Genomic DNA, 16,736 nt, shown 5'->3' with positions numbered 1-16,736 from the left:
ACCAACGTAAGCAGGGGTCGAGGTGTGGCATCCACACCACATGGAGGAATGCCATCCCTCTGTGTTACCAGGCAATACTAGGTGGTAGATGACTCTCATCAACCATTGCAATACCACCAATTTGCTTATTGGAGGCTCGAAGTGGTGGAACATATGTTTAGTCTCCAGAGCTAAGTTCCAGTCAACCCTTCCCCATCTCTTCCATCGTGCAGTATGACTGATGACTTTTGAGGTTATGATGAACATCATGGCGAGATCCAATCTTCTTTACATTTCGAGGGTACAGCTCTAAAACGGTGTTCGCAGGGCAGCTGCTAGTTAGTACACCAGACCGAACCTATTGGTAACTCTTTAGTATTTCCGGATCCACCTGGTAACTCCTACCATTGTTTGGCGCATAATGGCCTTTAGCTGCCCTTGTGCTGTAAAACCTCCAACAACAACAGCTTCTGGATCAGCTAGTGTAATCTTGCTACCTCTACTCTGCCAGATAGTGACTGGAAGGAGTCCGAGTAGTGTGCATGCGGGGGACATTGTTGACACCACGTTATGTCAAGGATCTGGGTATATTCTTACCATGTGTATGCCATATCCAAAAATTTCATTACTTCATACAGCATGCCCCCCCCCCCACTTTTCCTTACTATTGAATACACCATGAATTGTCAAACTAATAGAGTAAGCTTATCTGCGAAAAGATCTAAACCTCCCAAACACTTCCTAGTTCATTTCACAAATATACTATTATTATTATTATTATTATTATTAGCTATATGGTGCAAGGAAGTCTGAGGCTTATGATGCACCAGCCAAAAAAAAAAAAAAATTCCCCAGTTACCCTGAGAGAGAGAGAGAGAGAGAAAAGTAAAAGGGAATCACCAAGAAGAGAAGAATGATGATATCCAGCTCAGGACCCTGGGTGTGCCAAACCCATACTCACCAGATGTGAGCCCCTGGGGTTAAGTGGAAGTGGTTATTTTTTTTTTTTTGGCTGATGCTGCATAAGCTTGCTTTCTTGCATCAAATGCCTCTACTAATGCTAATGCTAATACGTGGTCTCAACTCTAATCTCAACGATGTCCATTTCCACTTGCAGTCTGCCAAACTTCCTGTACTTTTATGACAAAATCTCAATTATCGGTTTATTCAACTACTGCTCATCTCAGTTGCCCAAATTATTTGCTGTATGATTCCTTTCGCCTGAAAGGTGGTACTTGTGCATATGTCGGTTCCGATATTCCCTGTCAGAGACTTGGTAATTTGGAATCTCCTCTTTTCGATCTTCTCTGGCTTAAAATCTCTATACCTCATTGTGTCCAATTCATCTGTCTCTACCATTCTCCCAACTCCACTAATCACTTGGAGCTCTTTGACTTCCTCTCTTTGCAACTTGACTTTCTCCAGTCCAACTTTCCTAACAGTGAGGTAATTTTCCTTGGTGATTTTAATGTTCACAACTCCAGCTGGCTTCCATTTTCTAGTCACACTGACCCAGCTGGTCGAGATGCTGAGGCTTTTGCAATTACTAATGACCTTGCACAGATTGTTCATTCATTTACCTACAAGAATACCGGACAAACCTAACCATACAGCCAACACGCTTGCGCTCTTTCTTACAAACAACTCTTCTAAGTATACGGTCGAAATGAGTGGTCCTTTAGATACCTCAGATCACAACTTGGTGATTGTCTCTTCTACAATGGAGCCTTTATCTCATGGCTATTCCCAACTTCGTATTATTTGGTATTACAAGAATGCAAAATGGGATGACCTGCGAGATTTCTTTTCTTCTTTTCCTTGGTCGGATTACTGTTTCAAAACTTCTGATGTCAACGTTTGCTAAGATTGTGTCAGTGAAATTATTCTTGTAGGAATGGAATCCTTTATTCCACACTCCACTTTAAAATCTCGTCCTTTATCTAAACCTGGGTTTTCCAATAAATGTGCTAAGGTTGTTCAAGAGAAGAACGTTGCATATCGTAATTGGCTTGTTTCCAATTCTTCAGTTTCACTTTCTGCCTACACCAAAGCTCGCAACAATTGTAAAGTGGTCATTAATCAGTCCAAACTAGATTTTGAACTGGCTAAGAGTAGTAAACTTGCTTCTTGCCCTAATGGTAGCCGAACATCTGGTCTCTTGCCAAAGCTATTGGCCCCAGCTTTTGCCCATCTCTGCTCCCACCTCTGTCAAAACCAGACGGTTCTGTTGTCACTTCAGCCAAGGATAAAGCAGACCTGCTAACATCCCATTTTTCTTCCAACTCGTGTATTAATGATCTTGGTAAAACACTTCCCAACACGCTCCATTCAATGACTCCTGTGGTCTTCCATCAAAAGGATGTCAGAAGGATTTTGACGAATCTCAATGCTAAGAAAGCTCCAGGTCCTGATGGTATTTCTCCACTTGTTCTCAAAACCTGTTCTCCTGAACTTTCTCCTTTTTTCACTTTCTTATTCCAAAGGTGTTTTTCCTTCTGCTTGAAAATTTGCTCATATCCAGCCAGTTCCTAAAAAGGGTGACAAGTCCCTCCCATCCGATTATCATCCCATTGCAATTACTTCTACTCTTTCTAAATAATGGAGAAATCATTTAACCGCCAACTCTTAAACTACCTAGAAACCTTCCATCTGATCAACGATCGGCAGCATGGATTCCGTCAGTGTCAATCCACTGGTGATATTCTGGCTTATGTTACCCATATATGGACAAATTCACTGGAAAAGTTAGGTGAAACACAAGCAGTTGCTCTTGACATCTCAAAGGCTTTTGATCATGTTTGGAATAAAGGTCTTCTAAACAAGCTTCCATCTTATGGTTTGCCAACTGTTTTTTGTAATTGGTTATCCAGTTTTCTCTCTGATCGCTCACTGAGGGTGATGGTAGATGGCTCTCTGTCTTCTAACTTCTCCACCAATGCTGGTGCCGCCCAAGGTTCAGTTCTTTCCTCCACTCTTTTCCTCTTGTATATTAATGACTTTCTTCCATTGACTGGAAATCCTATCCATAGTTTTGCCGATGATAGCAAATTGCATTCCACTGTCCATTTTGAGAAACCTTGCCCCGCTCAATCTGCTTCAACTTCTCGAATATCTGTTACCAATTCCTTAAATGCCGATCTTCAGGTAATTCTCCAGTGAGGCAAAGACAACTTAGTTATTTCAATCCTTCTAAAACTAAGTCTTGTCTTATATCTCGCGAAAAGGATTCTTCCGCTGCTATGCTTACCTTTGATGACAATCTGATTACTAGGCAAGTTGATATATCTCTTTTGGGGATTATCCTGACTTCTAATCTCTCTTGGCACAAGCACATTACAAATATTGCTTCCTCTGCATCTAAAAAACTTGGTTTTCTCTTTCACTTTTGGCATTAATTTTCTTCCAAACAGCTGTTCACTCTACAAATCGCAAATCCACCCTACCATGGAATATTGTTTCCACATCTGGGGCAGTGCCCCCCGAAACCTTTCTCACACTTCTAGATTCCATTCAGAAGAGGGCAGTTAGGTTAATTAATGACTCCTCTCTAACAGAGTCTGTCCACTCTCTGTCTCATAGACGTACTGTTTCTGCTGCATGCCTTTTCTACAGATACTTCCATGGACACTGTACTTCTGAATTTGCTTCTATAATTCCCAGTGTCTTTTTCAAAACAGTCCGAACACGTGTTGCCAACATCCATTTACTGTCCAACTTCAAACTCACAGAAACAATTTTTCATCTTCCTCATTTATTCATTCAACTGCCGTTTTCTGGAACAAAATTTCTTCACATGTATTTCCTGAAAATTAGTCTGCAGAAGTTCAAGTCTAATGTCAATAAACATTTTCTTTCATCTTCTCAACCTCCAACCCAAGCACAGTACTAGGTACTATAGGTTATAATACCTCTCGTGTTTGGGGTTTTCATAAAAAAAATAATAATAATAAATAAATTATGCTAATTTAAGACAGTGCGAAGTTTCATGAATTTAAAGCTTTTGCTAATTTTATGAACTACTACTTAAGGTTTTTGGCTCTGAGATGGAACAGAGTCGTCTTGAAAAATGCAATTAGCAACATGCTCATAGTGATATCTAATTATGGAAAGTAATTTTATCTCAAGAGTGTCTACCTCAGCATTCAATGTACCCTTCACAAATTCAAGACAATCAACTCTTCTATGTGAAATACAGCCCCCATATCATTTGAGATGCAGAATGTTTCACTGTGGAGGTGATACAGTCATTATGAAATTCTTTTTTTTTTTTTGTGTCTGTTGGCTGAAGGACCATGCAAGATGAATTTTTATTCATTTGTCCTGCTGTGCAGGAAATACGAGGGGGGGGGGTATCAAAAAGTTTGTACCCTTACCTAGAAATAATAGCTGTAGAAAGGTGAAACTTCACAACTTGGTAGCCTCTCAAACATGCTGCTGTAGAAAACAATCATCCAATAAATCCACAAAAGTCTTGCTAGTGTGTGAGTGATCAACCCACAAGTTCCAGTCTATATCTGGGAAGTTAAAATCCCCCATTATAAGACAATCTGATTTACTGGCCCACTCTATTTCTCTGTACAGTTGTTCGTTGTACTCATCAGATACATTATGCGTATAACACATCCCTACTCTCAACTTGGTTTTCCCAGTGCTTACGAGGGGGTATCAAAAAGTTCGTACCCTTACCTAAAAATAATAGCCCTAGAAAGGTGAAACTTCACAAGAACTTTAATCCTTTTCTATGTACTCTACTTGTATAGTAACACATTTCTCCTCTCTGTGGATCAGTTGTTTGATGCCTTGATCATAGAAGTTCGCACTTTTTGCCTGAAACCACAATTCCATTTCATTGATGACTTCCTGAGACAAATCAAAGTGGTGTCCATGCAATGGTTTCTTCATTTCTCAAAACAAGAAGTCTGACAGTGCTAGGTAAGCAGAATAGGGTGGGTGCTGCAGTACTTCGAAGCCACACTGGGCAACGGCCGCATGAGCCATTGCATTGTCTGACAGAAGATGGGCACTTTTGGTTAACCGTCCATGCCTTTCACCTTCAAAGCATCATGTAACTTTTTCAAAAGATTTCTGTAATATTCTCCAGTAAGTGTGGAACCATGAGGTAGGTAATCTGTCAGGATAACCTCTTTACTGTCCCAAAACACAGACAACATCACCTTCTTCGCAGATGGAGTGGTCTTTGCCTTTTTGGGAGGTGGGGAGGAGGTGTGCTTCCACTGCTTTGACATGTCTTTATTCTCCAGATCATACTGGTACACCTAGCATTCATCATTTGTCACCAACCGATCAAAAACGTTCTCAGTATCCGCATTACACAAATCCAACAGTTGGCGAGAACGTGGCATTCAACATTGCTTCTGCAAGGGCATCAGCAATCTTGGAACCCATCATGCGGAGACCTTAGACATGTGCAGATGGTCTTGTAAAATGCTATGAGCAGACCCATAACTTATTCCCACTGCATTTGCGATGAAATTAATTGTCACAAGTCTGTCACTCAGTACCAGCTGCTCAACCTTTGCAACCATCTCACTGTCTGTGGATGTTGATGACCTTCCTTCTCTTAGCTCGTCAAAGACACTTGTACGACTGCACTGGAACTCCTGTTTCCACTTTTTTACAGTGTCATAGATTCCGGGCTCCACCTCTGGTGTACCTACGGGAATGAAATTTCACATGTTAGTTATTGAATATGTAGACAACTTATTTTAAAAATGGCATCTTCCTACTGATGTTTTATCTTAGTCAGGGTACAAACTTTTTGATACCCCCTCGTATTTCTGGATGTTCACTTCCTTTCTTTCTGTTTAGACTGCCAGTTTCTAATCATTTTCATAATAAATATGCCATTGTTGAGGGATTACAGTGAATTCTGTTAGCTATTCGAGCATAGAATGTCACTCTGCATTCAATACAGCAGCAACACTTTTCCTGTGTGTTATTAGTTGTGAAAACTTAGCCATTGCAATAGCACAGAATAGTGGGCTTGTCATATATGCACTGTATTTATATTACTGCTTGGGTAATACAATCATGTATGGCATGGGATATCATCTTAGAGAGCTTGTTAGATATGGATGATGCAATAGGGTAATGCTGTTACAAAACATATATGATATATGGCCAGATTTCACAGAAATTTAGTGAATTAACATTAGCACTAGTAGTGGCATATGATGCAAGAAAGCAAGCTTATACACCATCAGAATAAAAAAAAATAAAAAACCATCATATTTAACCTATCCATTTGTTCTAAATGTTTGTCCAGTTCTTCATTGAATTTATTTAAGCTATCAAGTTCCACAATAACAAATGGAAGTTTGTTCCAGTAATCAACCACTAGCTGGCTAAAAGCAAATTTCTGCACATCTATTCTACAACTGTCTTTCCTCAATTTGAGTTTATGCCACCACAGGTTCAAAATCTGAACAAGAGGAAGAATCCTATCAGCATTGAGCCTGCTCAAACCATTCAAGGCTGCCTTATATAGCAGCAGCAACAGATCACCTTGAAGGTGCCTAGTCTCCAGACATTGCAATTTGCAGAACTGAAGCCTTTCTTGGTAAGAGCAATCCTTTGTTCCCCTCAGCATTCTCGTTGCCTTTCTCTGTGCCCATTCCAATAGCTCTACATCCTCCCTAAAATAAAGCCTCCAGACCTGTACCCAGTACTTATACAAAGGGATAATCACCTCCTTATCCCTGCTAGCAAAATTCTTGTATATCATTGAAAAGACCCCATGACCTGCTCTGGCAGCCTGTCTGCATTGCTCAGAAAACTTCATATCTGACTACAAAATTACTCCCAGTTGTTTTTCATATTCCCATATGCAGTACTCTGCATTTATCAATGTTAAACGTCAGTTATCACTTCTCAGCCCATCTGCCCAACGTATAATGTACTCTCATTACTGTCATTGACAACGCTGCCAACCTTTCTATCATCTGCAAACTTGGACATTAAGCCCGATATAATTTCATCAATAACATTGATAAATATAGAAAACAACAATGGGCCAAAAACTGAACCCTGGGGGACTCCACTAATAACATTAGTTCACAAAGAGCAGTGTCCATTTATTACCACTCTGTCTTATCAGAATCAATTTATCCATAGCAGCAACTTTCCCTTAATGCAATGCTGCTCCAATTTGTACAGTAGTCTTTTATGTGTAGCAGTATCAAAAGCTTTCCTGAAATCCATGTATGTATCTAAATTATTTTTTGCATCCAATAATTTATGACCACATTATATTATCCAGTTAAATTGGTTAGACAAGATTTCCCCCTTAACAAACCCATGCTGAACTCTAACTGCAGTCTTGTCTAGATGATCCTGCATTGCTTCTTTACCCAGTGACTCCATTATTTTCCCCAGAACAGAAGTTAAACTAACAGGTCTGTTATTACTCTTGTCACCCTTTGATCCCCCCCCCTTGCGAATTGGGGCTACATTTGCACTTCTCCACTCCATGGGGACCTCCCATGAATACAAGGAAGCTCTCTTAATTATGGGAGCTAAGGGTTTACATACTTCATTTGCTGCATCCTTTAATATAACTCAATTGATCCCATCCACCCCAGGTGCCTTTCTTATGTTTAACTTCAACAATTTCTCATCCACTTTCCTCTTTGTTATTCAAAATAATTTAGCTCCCTGTTATAGTTTGATAAACTTCTGGTCTCCACTTCCCTACAGAATTCCTCTGGTGTGAATAATGATGCAAAATGCTCATTCAGTTTGTCAGCTACCTGAGCAAGATCAACCATCAAACCATCGATATCAAGTGGTCCAATCTAATTCATCCTCTTCTTTCTAGAGTTTACATAAGTAAAGCAATCTCCTTTGATGTTTTTTCCCTGCATCCTTTGCTAAAGATTTCTCGTAATCTGCCTTCACTTGCCTAACCTCTTTTGACTTGATTACAGCCGAGCTCATATCTACCATAGGCTTCTGTGTTGCCTGATAATTTATATGCATCCCATGCATTTTTCTTCTCTGCTGCGAGTTGCATTAGTTAATATGTTCATCCATTTAGGCCTAAACCTTGAACAATAGTCCTTAGTTGATATGAAAAGTCTAATTGCTTCCAAGATTAATTATAAAGATTAATAGCTGTTAACAATATTGATGAAGGCACATCAGGTTTAATGTGTGTAAGTTTTCTGAAAATGCAAACTTGGATAAAGTAAGCAGATTCGTCAATGAAAAGTGGCATCTGTGATTTAACTTTTGTTAATGCATTGTAATGCTTTGGGTAGCAATAATCCCAATATAACTTACCAGTAGCGGCACAAGGTAGTGGAGAATGGGAAGACCTAGGGGTAATTGTACAACTTGACATGAAGTTCTCTGACAATGCTGACAGACTGATAGGACAGCTCATAGTTTCCGTCAGTGATAAATAGAAAAACTACAGTCAGAAGCATTAATTTTTCTCCTGTCTCTCAACTTTGTTGAATGTTGTATAAGCTTGCTTCCTACCATCATTTTGGCAGTACTGAAATAATTTATTCAGTGCTTTTTAAAATTATTCACACTACATCCACTTTCACAACACTGGTTGGAAGTTTATTGCAAGAGTGAATATAGTAATAGTAATAGCCATAAGTGCAAGGAAGCCACAGAATTTTGCTGAGAGAGAGAAAAGAGAATAGATAAGAAAATACAAATTATTTGCTTCCCTCCTTACATATCCAGTTGAACTTTGAATTTATTCAACCTGTCAGCCTTAACTATCTGTGAAGGCAACCTGTTCCAGCAATCAATGACTCACTAGCTAAAAGAAAGCTTCTTACAATCTAGTTTAAACCTCTCCCTCTAATTTGAATTTATGCCAATGAGCTTTCTCTACAGCAGTGAAAATTCTGCTTTCATTCATTTTACTTACCCCTCTCAGATTCTTATAATCATCAATCAGGCCACCTCTGAGGTGCCTGGTTGCCAAGCTCCTGTAACCCACAAATATAGTCTTTCCTCATATGGGTCACCCTTTTGCCAATCTCACCATTCGAGTTGCCCATCTTTGGATCTTTTCAAGGAGCTCAATGTCTTTCTTCAGATGAGGTCTCCATACTTGAACATAGTATTCCCAATGTGGTCTTACAATTCCCTTATACAGTATGACTATGACATCCATATCTCTACAGAATAATGTTGATAAATCATTGATGGGACACCATCTGGCTGCCTGTTTACACTGCTTAGAAAACTTCACATCTTCTGCCCATATTATAACTTCCAGATCTAATTCTTCTTCTACTGTTTTTAATTCAACCCCACCAAGTGTATAATTTATTTGGGAGTTACTATTCCCCAAGTGTAACTTTGCATTTTGCTGCATTAAAACATAGCCGCCACTTTTCTAACCATTCTTGAAGCCTGATCAAGTCGTCCTGAAAGAGAACTAGTTGGTAAAGATCATTAACTACTCTAACAACCTTTATGTTGTCTGCAAATTTTGATTCAAGCCTTCTATCCCATCTTCTATTACAATAAGTAGCGACCTGGAGCGAGGGTTGCTGGGGGTTTCAGGGACTGATGGCAATCATCGTGAAACAGGTGGGTATATGGGATGTGTTAGGGTAACTAATAATAAGAATAGGAACATGTATACTTGCATGTATACCAATGCTAGAAGTATAGTAACTAAATTTCATGAATTTAAAGTGTTGGTCAAGATATCAAAGGTGGATATTGTTGGGATAGCAGAGCCGTGGTGTCACACAGATATAAGGAATGCACAACTGGAATTTGGGGAGTACAATGTGTACAGAAAGGATAGGAAGGGAGGAGGTGTTATGCTGTTAATTAGGAAAAACATAAAATCAAAAGAAGTGCATCCAGTTGATATAGATGAACAGTGCACTGTTGAGTCAGTTTGGTGTGACATAAGCACTGTGAAAGCAAAAATAAGAGTAGGAGTGTGTTAGCATTAGCATTAGCATTAGTAGAGGCATTTGATGCAAGAAAGCAAGCTTATGCAGCATCAGCCAAAAAAAAAAAAAAAAATCACTTCCACTACTCCCATTTCACCCCTCCGTTCATTCGAAATACCTGTCCAGCTGAGCCTTAAATTTGTTTAGGCTATCAACTTCAACAAGTGATGGAAGTCTGTTCCACCAACCAACCACCCGCTGGCTAAAGGCAAATTTCCGCACGTCTATCCTACATCTGTCTTTCCTCAATTTGAATTTATGCCCTCTAAGGTGATTATTCTGAGCGAGAGGAAGAATCCCCTCAGCATTGAGCATGCTCAAACCATTCAAGGATTTATACACCTCTATCAGATCACCTCGCCGGTGCCTAGTCTCCAGACACTGTAATTTGCAAAACTTAAGCCTTTCTTCGTAAGAGCACCCCTTTGTTCCATTCACTAATCTTGTTGCCCTTCTCTGTACTCGTTCCAGCAGCTCTACATCCTTCTTGAAATGAGGCCTCCAGACTGTATACAGTACTCTAGGTGTGGCCTGAACATTGCCTTATACAAGGGAATAATCACCTCCTTATCCCTGCTAGAAAAATTCCTATATATCATTGACAATACACCATGAGCTACTCTTGCAGCCCGTCTGCACTGCTCAGAGAACTTCATATCTGCCTGCACAACCACCCCCAGGTCCTTTCATTCTCTACCACTGTCAGTGTAGTACCACAGAGTTGATACGTTGCGCTGGGGTTGCTGTTTCCTATATGTAGTACTTTACATTTGTCAATGTTAAACTTCATTTGCCACCTCTCAGCCCATCTGCTCAACCTTTTCAGATCCTGTTGCAGCAGCATAGTGTCAGTAGTGTCCTTGACAACCCTGCCAACCTTTGTATCGTCTGCAAACTTGGACATTAAGCTTGATATACCATCATCAATATCATTTATAAATACAGAAAACAATAATGGACCCAACACTGAGCCATGAGGGACTCCACTAATAACATTAGTCCACGATGAGCAGGGTCAATTGATTACCACTCTCTGTCTTCTCCCCCTCAACCACCCCTTTATCCATAGCAGCAATTTGCCTCCAATGTCACACTGCTCCAATTTGTGCAGCAGTCTTCCATGTGCAACAGTATCAAAAGCTAAGTTCCAAGTATATAATATCAAAGTTATTCCCTGCATCCAGTTCTTTTGTGACTGCATCATAGTATCCAATCAAATTGGTCAGGCAAGACTTCCCCTTAACAAAACCATGCTGTGTCCGAGCTATAACTGAATTCTTGTCTAAATGATCCTGCAGTGCTTCTTTAACCAGTGCCTCCATTAATTTTCCTGGAACAGAAGTTAAACTCACAGGTCTATAATTACTTGTGTCAGCCTTTGATCCTCCTTTGTGAATTGGGGTCACATTTGCACATCTCCAGTCTGTGGGTACCTCCCCTGAGTTCAAGGAAGCTCTCATAATTATGGCTAAGCGTTTGCTTACTTCCTTTGCTGCCTCCTTTTATATAACTGGATAGATCCCATCCATCCCAGGTGCCTTTCTTGTGTTTATCTTCAACAATTTCTCCTCCATTTTACTCTCAGTTATTTCAAGATTCTCTAGCTTACTGCTAGAGTTGAATACACCTCTGGCACCTCTGGTTGAATACACCCCTTGCTGAATAACTCGTCATATGTGAATGTCGATGCAAAATATTCATTTAGTTTGTTAGCTACCTGAGCAGGATCATCAACAGTTGACCCATCGATATCAAGTGGACCAATCTGATTCATCCCCTTCCTTCTAGAGTTTACATCAGTAAAGAACTCTTTGCTGTTTTTCTTTGCATCCCTTGCCAAGGATTTCTCGTAATCTGCCTTCGCCTGCCTAACCTCCTTTGTAACTTGGTTACAGATCAACTTGTATCTATCATAGGCTTCTGTGTCATGTGTTAATTTGTATGTATCCCAGCATTTTTCTTCTCTGCCATATGCCTCATTAGTTCATCTGACATCCATTTAGGCCTAAACCTTGAACAATATTTCTTAGTTGGTATGTAAAGCCTAGTAGCTTCCAAGATAAGTTCTTTGAATGCTTCCCATTTTGAATTTGCTGTTGGTATCACATCAGTTGGTCCCACTGTATAGAATTTAAATACTGTCTCAGTCCATCGTAGTCGCCTTTACGAAAGCAATAACCCTTCCCTTTACTCTTGATGGTAGTTATCTCTTTGAGTAAATCCCACTTCAGCACACTGTGATCGCTGCCATCTAGTGGTTCCTTTATCTGCAGATCTTGATGCATGGAGAATCACTACTGATAATCAGATCAAGAGTATTACTCCCTCTAGTTGCCTCCCAAACATGCTACTTTAGAAAATAATCATCCAATAAATCCACAAAAGCCTTGCTGGTGTTCGAGTCACCAACCCACAAATTCCAGTCAATATCTGGGAAATTAAAATCCCCCATTATAAGACACTCTAATTTACTGGCCCACTCTATTTCTCTGCACAATTGCTCATTATATTCATCAGATTCATTAGGCCTATAACACCCACCTACTCTCATTTTTCCTTTCTCAGTGCTTATGTCACACCAAACAGACTCAACATTGCATTGTCCACCCACATCAATTGGATGCATTTCCTTATATTTTATGTGTTTCTTAACTAACAGCATAACCCCTCCTCCCTTCCTGTCCTGTCTATCGTTTTTGAACACATTGTACTCCCCAAATTCCAGTCCTGCACTGCTTATGTCTGTGCGACACCATGTCTCTGATATCCCAACAATATCTGCCATTGATGTCTTGACTAACACTTCAAGCTCATCGAATTTATTAACTATACTTCTAGCATTGGTGTACATGCAAGTATACATGCACCTGTTTCTACTCTTAGTTACCCTAACACAGCCCATGTATTTATTTGTTCCACTATGACTCCCCAGCAGTCCTGGAAATTCCCATTGCCTTGCTTTCCAGGCAATGGGAATTTCGAATTCCCATTGCCTGAAATGCAATTGCTGCTCAATTGCATTTCAATAGAAGTAGTGCAGGAATCACTTTTACCTCTGCCGGCAGCTACTGTTAAACTATTAGTCCATGTATCCCCACAAGCTAGCAGTTTTCTGACCCACCTAACTCTGCCTCGATAGCATCAGCAAATATTCTTGCACCCTTTCTATTTAAGTGTATCTCATCTCTGTAGAAGCAGTCTCTCCTGTTAACAAGCACAGACCAGGCTGAGAAAAATTCTACCCCTTGAGCCTTGCACAATCTCTCCAGTGCAAAATTGATCCACATGGATCTCATCATATACTCCCTCCTATCGTGTCTGAGCAGAATTGCAGACACTTTCAAATTCAACCCTAACTCACAGCCTTTTTTTCAGCATTGTCTTTTACTTGTTAAGTAATTCTGCTGGTCTCTTACTCTTAATATCATTAGTGCCAAAGTGTACAACAATATCACCCTTTGTGCCCTTAAAGGATGATATCTGCCCTACAATGTCACCAACCTTTGCCTCTGGCAGACACACCCTGGTCCTGTTCCATCTATCTTTTTTGCACAATATGATCCCCATTTCCCTAACAGTAGAGTCACCTACAACTAGTTCCTTTGGGACCAGCGCATTCTGCTTTGGGGGTTGCCACTGTGTTGCATGATGTTCAAGTGCAAGCTCTGGCATTGATATGGGCAGCTGAGAGCTTGATGTGCCCCTCAATTTAAATCCTTCGAGGGCATCCACCCTGTCCTTCAAGCTCTCATATAAGCCCATAACAATGCTGAGCAGGCACCTAATTTCCTCGCACTCCTTACATTGTGCACACACAAAGACATTCCCCTTGGCAATATCATGTCCCATTCCTGATTGCTCCACAAACATCAAACAAGCAGTGCATTTCAATAGACTGTGATTAAGAGGACAACCGCCCCCCCCCCCCCCAGTTCTCCCCTGAGCCACAGCACTTCCACTAGTTTGAGCCTTTTGCTTTGTTGCTCTGGTCTGAGTCATGATTTCTATTCAAGTTCAATAAAATTCCAATACAAAATATAACCCTAAACCTATATCCCAATGCAGTTATAACACTATATATATGTATTTCAGTATTGAATATTATCTCCGAGTTACGTTATATGACTTTCTTATCCCCTGTCAACTTATATGTATTAATTTATTATGTTACATTTGTAATAACTAGGTCGCTATATTTATTTAGTTAAAAAAGTACAATTCAATTGACAATGAAATTTAATAAGATTAATAAATTTTGTTGATTAATTGATACTACTATACTCACTATCTAGTTTTCCGTTAAACCTTACACTAGCACACGTTGTATCGTATAACAATGGTGGCAAGTTACGAACGGGTAATCTACGGACATGAGGTATTAGTTATTTTCCAAATTACGCTATCTAATTTCAAAACAAACCACGGAGCTTGACTAGTTCTATAAGCTTCTTATAGAAAATAATTTAATCTAACAATTAAGTCAATAAAGCGGCTAAGTATAATTAAAAACTTCATTCGCAGGAGCTGCAAAACCTGTCCACACTTTGATTTGATACCCTTAACGATACTAAGTAATAACCTACAAAATCTCTATCTAAATTCAATTTTAAGTAAAGTTTGTTACTAGGAATATAAAGGAACTCTAAAAAATAAATTAATATGCCAATTTAAGTCAATAAAAAAGCAAAAACTTCTCTATTTGCTGGAGCCACCGTAAAAACTTCGCCTGTTCACATGTACTGTCACACCCACTCTCCCATTATGCTCAAAGTTTTTCCAATAAATGGTCATCTGCAATGTAAAAGTTACTAATTTCAAGTGGTTTACTTCACTTGCAGAGTTCTTCTCAGCATGAAGGGTCTTTCTTCAGTAAAGACAGATGCAAAGTACCCATTCAATTCATCCACATTAGCTGGGTTGTCTAAGACTTTCCTACACCCAGTGAACATGGGTCCAAACTGATTCACTTTTTTTCTCCTTGTATTAATATATATGAAAAATTCCTTGTCCCCATTCTTTGCTTTCTTAGCCAGAGCTTTCTCATAGACTTGGCCTCTCTACCCTTATGTGTGTGGTACTATTACAAATCAACTTGTAGGTGTTGTAGGCTTCAGTACTATTTATCGCTTTGTAACTGTCCCATACCATATTATTCTGCTCTATTTGACTGGCCAGCTCTGCATTCATTCATTTTGGCATCCTCCTTCTGCAATATTTTTTAATGGTATGTATGCATTCATGGCTTCTGAGATTGTTGCTTTCAAGGTATTCCATAATTCAAGTGTATTCACCCTCACTCTGCAATCTGCCCAATTAATAGATGCCATATTAACTACTGCAACATCTTCATCCAACTGATAACTGCATGACACTAATTGCCAGTGGTTCTTGTATTTTAAGCTCTGTGATGTCATTTAATTCATGAGTAATAATGAGATAAAGAATATTCTCACACCTAGTATTATCTCTAACATGCTGGTACAAATAATATAGTGTTTAGAAAGAATTTTTTCCCAAGGTGAGTTTTCCTCCCACTTATTCTAATCAATCTGGGCCAGATTTAAATCTCCCATAATAAGATATTTGTGCTTGTTCACATCATAATGTTTAAGGTTCTTTACACATCATAATGCCAACCAATGACTACACAGTAGCTTGTCGTCTGTTGTGCCCACCACCAATCATTTCATAATTTGCCACGCCTACCTGTCAATCAATATATCCTTCTCGATTTCTTCTCCAGACCGATAATGCCCACCGTCTGTTTACCGAGCAAGCAGTGCTAGAGTCTGGTGTCGGGAAACTAACTTTCCACGTAAGTTATCCGACGTTTCTCGTCGTTCTCGTGCAGGCTTTCTTTACCTTAGCCTACCCTTCTTCCCCCCCCCCAAACTAGCAGTTTCCCTGAACCATTAAGATATCCTCAATGATACTGGAAAAATTCCTTGCAAATGAATACCATCTCTGCAAAATAGATTCCTTTCACCTACAAGTATGGGCCATGTTGATAAAAATCCCCCCCTCCCCGAGTCTTGCACAGCTTGAGTTAATTTCTTCCAGGCTTTAGTTAATCCATAAGACTTTAAGCATATAATTCCTCTTACCATATCTGTGCAGAATTGCAGACACATGCACATTCTAGCCTAACTCGTGGCATTTTTTCAGCATAGTCCTATATTTCTCTAACAGATGGTCAGGTTGTGTACACTTAATATCATTAGTCCCTACATGAATAATAATTCTCCTTTTTTTTCTCCCTTAAAATTTGACAATCTGTCGTAACATCATCTGTTGTTGCTCCTGGCAAACAAACTCTTGTTCCGGACCATCTATTGTTATTACAAAATATCTTACCGTTTCTCTGACAATGGATTCTCCCAATAAAACTAGATCACCTTCGACCAGAGCAGTCTGCACGTGCCTATTCTTTTCTGGGACCCAAATCGGGGGTGCATCACTTGGTAGGTCAGGAGATACTCGAGTCCCTGATGAGCTCCCAGTTACATTTGTTTCTAGGGCAAGCACTCCTTTCTTCAGTGTCTCAAATTCTTCTCATAACACACTAAGTCCTAATTTGAGATCGGTACACTCCTTACATCGAGTTCAAAGAAACGTATCATCATTTGCAGAGGTGGATTTACAATGAAGCTTAAGCTTCTGGGCCCCTCACTTGCATGGGCCCCATTTGTGATATTTGTCAGCTTTTTTAAATTTGTAATCTGTTGTGATTTCTTTTCTCATTCTAAGTAAATATTCACTTTCATATTTAATTTTGTATTTTTTTTCTTAAAGAGGGCCCCA

At 39.6% G+C, this 16,736-nt stretch overlaps 1 protein-coding gene across 1 annotated transcript in view; it reads left to right on the top strand.

Moving 5' to 3' along the window:
- LOC150074959 (adhesion G protein-coupled receptor L1-like) overlaps window positions 1–16,736 on the top strand; it is a 267,365-nt gene that overhangs the window by 162,625 nt on the left and 88,004 nt on the right. The gene's annotated exons all lie outside the window — the stretch shown is intronic.

The sequence above is a fragment of the Mastigoproctus giganteus genome, chromosome 14, assembly GCF_048544385.1.
Source record: "Mastigoproctus giganteus isolate SK-2022 chromosome 14, ASM4854438v1, whole genome shotgun sequence".
Lineage (NCBI taxonomy): Eukaryota > Metazoa > Arthropoda > Arachnida > Uropygi > Thelyphonidae > Mastigoproctus > Mastigoproctus giganteus.
Note: the sequence above shows the minus strand (reverse complement) of the source record. Positions and strands in the feature narration are given on the sequence as shown.